This window comes from Chenopodium album, chromosome 15 (genome assembly GCF_948465745.1).
Source record: "Chenopodium album chromosome 15, dcCheAlbu1.1, whole genome shotgun sequence".
Lineage (NCBI taxonomy): Eukaryota > Viridiplantae > Streptophyta > Magnoliopsida > Caryophyllales > Amaranthaceae > Chenopodium > Chenopodium album.
Genome location: NC_137848.1, coordinates 31,931,885 through 31,934,952, shown reverse-complemented (window position 1 = coordinate 31,934,952; position 3,068 = coordinate 31,931,885). Strand labels below are relative to the sequence as shown.

Here is a 3,068-nt window from a genome sequence, read left to right as displayed (position 1 = left end):
AACCTACTAGACTACCGGCTGGGGAAACCCAGTCAGCTAGAGGGACTGCTCCCGTTACTAGGGATGAGCTCATGAAATTCATGACTAGTTTCAAAGGCAAGATCAAGGCCCTCATTAACAAGAGGACTGCTGGCTCTAGCAAGGGTCAATCGGCCAAGAAGACTCCTCAAGATGAGAGGAGAAAGCCAGTCAAGGACAGGCTGCCTACTCCACATCCAAAGGAGAAGACCACACCTGTAATTGACTGGTCTAAAATCCTTCTTCCTTAAACAGGCACAAGGAAGGTCTTCCGGAAGGTTCAGCCGGATGGCAAAAAGAAGACTTTCTCCGATGATAGACACATCATCCAGCATAATAGGAGCCAACAGCTGTCTGAGTCAACCTCTACATCGAGCTTCTCAAACGGACAAAAACACCTCAACAAGGAATTCTCAATCCTTGCATGAGAGCAATATAGACGGCAAGTTCGTCATCACTGGCCCTCAGATGATTGGGTCAGCCCCGTATGTGCCTCAGATGCCATACGGGCAATACACCCCTCCATTCATGCACCCGCCCTTCTTTAGAGGTTAGGTGATATGTCTATTTTATATATTGATTTACCCCTGTCCCTTGGTCATAATTATTAGTGTTTTTAGCTCTTTAGAGCCACTTTTATTACAAATTTGTGTTTTGTAGTGTCTTTATAGTTTTTGTTGAGTTTTGTAGGAAATTGCACACTTGGAGCATTTTCCCTGGATTATTTGCAGCAACTACGAGCATTGGAAGAGCACGACCATCTTTCATAGCCCAAGGCCGGTTAGAGTTATCAAACCAGTGATTAAGGGCTCAACATATGAGAAGCCGAGGCATTGGACCGAGTGATTAAAGACTCAAAGTGGAAATTAGCATTTGGGCCAAGTTGTTAGCCCAAAACAAGAGTCCAAGATGCCCAAGTAGCTTCGCCCGTCCGGAAAGGGCCTCGCCGAAAGGCGAGCCCGGCCGGGCGGGGCGGAAGAAGGAATGGGTTGCTCTTTGCCTGAGCTCGCTCCCGAAGCTTCGATGGTGAAAAAGCCGGGCCCGGCCGGGCGGTGCTTCGCCCGACCGGGCGCGTGACTTGGAGGAGTGTTTCTGACGATTTATACTTAGTTTCTAATTAGGATTTTTAGGAGTTTGTATAATTACGTTTTAGGTGCTTTTGATACAATTACCTCTCTTCCATTAGTTTAATCTTCACTTAAGCTTAAACTTCTCTTGTTTCTCTTTCTACAACTTTGTTCCTTAATTCAACTCATTATTTCCGTTAACTTTGGTAACTATTTCTTCTCTATTATTTTCAGTAATTTAATTTCTTTAACTCATCATGTCTTGTTTATTTGCTTTCATTAGTTTAGATTTAATTATGTGTGAGTTGTTTTCTTTCTAGGGTTTGTGGGGATCCATAAATAATATGAAGGGGTAATTTACTATTGTTTATTATCAATGCTTGATTAATTTCCTATTTATTGATTTAATGCTATGAAATTAGATTAGGCCTGGTTTAATTGTATGAGTTTTGCAATATTGATTCGAGATTCGAGAGATGAGAATTGATGTTTAGGCTTAGTTTCAATAGGCAGACTAATTTATAAATGGTTAAGTCAAGATTCGAGAGATGAGATTTGATACCGGTAGATTAACTCTATGATTGTAATACGTAGCGAAAGCCCTTTATAATCTGGTTAATTGATACATTGGTGATTGTTTTTTATATTTTACCTTGGAATATTATTTATTGGTGAACCTATACCCTAGGCTTTTATTTATTGATTTCTCCCTACTTTTTATTCCCCTTAGTTTAATTCATCATAAAAATAAATTGGTTAGTCAATAGTCTAGATTATATTAATTAATTAGAAATAAAAAGACTTGTTTCCCTGTGGATTTGACCCTACTTCCCTATCTACTTTAGTTAGAGGACTTAGGTAATACTTTTGATTAGGTGATACGACTTTAACCTGTCAAAATTTAGTACCGTTGCCGGGAAAACGGTTTTATTTTTATTTCTGATTGTTTTTGTGGTCTAAATTATTTTCTCTCGTTCTCAGAGAACGCATGTTCTTTGAGACAATTCTCTCATATTTTTTTTTTTAGTTCTGTGTTTATGCCCAGGAGTTCTAGATCAGGTTACATTCCATTCGATCCTGAAATCGAATGATCTTTTCATAAACAGAAGAAACTTTGCAGACAGATACGAGACATTTCTGAAGGTAATCCACCTTTGGAACCCCTATCTGATTCTAGCGATTCGAAAGTTTCTTTAGAACCTGAATCAGAGATGACGGCACTACCACCTCCTCCAGCTCGCAAGCTCAGCGATTAATCACAACTGTCACTGACGGATTTTCCACATCTTACTCCTACTCCAGCTCTTGATGGAGTGCAATTCGAGATCAAGCCCCAATTTATCACGATGATAGAAAGGAAGCAATTCACTTGAGCTAAGGGTGAAGATCCTAATCTTCACATTGTAGAATTCTGTCAATATTGCAATACCATTAGGCAAGCTAGGGTCACGCAAGACCAAATCATGGAGATTTTTTTCCCTTTTCTTTATGTGGAAAAGTTAAACTATGGTTTAATGGTTTGAATTGAACTGCACTTGGTATTACTGACTGGGAAACTCTTGCTTTAAATTTTTATAATAAATATTACCCTGTAGAAAGAACAACTTTACTAAGGAGTGCAATTCAAAATTTTGCCCAAGAGCCAGATGAAACTGTATATGAGGCTTGGGAAAGGTTTAAGGATCTGCAGAGAGAATGCCCCAACCATAATTTAGCACAATGGCAATTGATTCAAGCTTTTTACAATGGGCTTGGAAACACATCTAGAACAATTCTAGATTCTGCAGTTAGTGGGAGGTTTATGAATCTTAATGTTGATAATGCAGGTCAAGTTATCAAAGATATGGCAATTCATAATTCCCGGTATGGGAATCCTAGAGGGTTTTCCAACAAAGGAAAATATAATGTTGATTCCGTATCCTTTTTACATGCTCAGTTATCATCTATTTGCCAAAAACTAGATAATCTTACTGCTATTCCTAA

At 39.0% G+C, this 3,068-nt stretch overlaps 1 non-coding gene across 1 annotated transcript; it reads right to left on the bottom strand.

The window, feature by feature from the left end:
• Positions 1 to 2,691: 2,691 nt before the first annotated feature.
• On the bottom strand, positions 2,692 to 2,798 carry LOC145583659 (small nucleolar RNA R71). Its single transcript, XR_014100266.1, has one exon. It is a non-coding gene; the product is annotated as a small nucleolar RNA R71 (small nucleolar RNA).
• Positions 2,799 to 3,068: the final 270 nt, after the last annotated feature.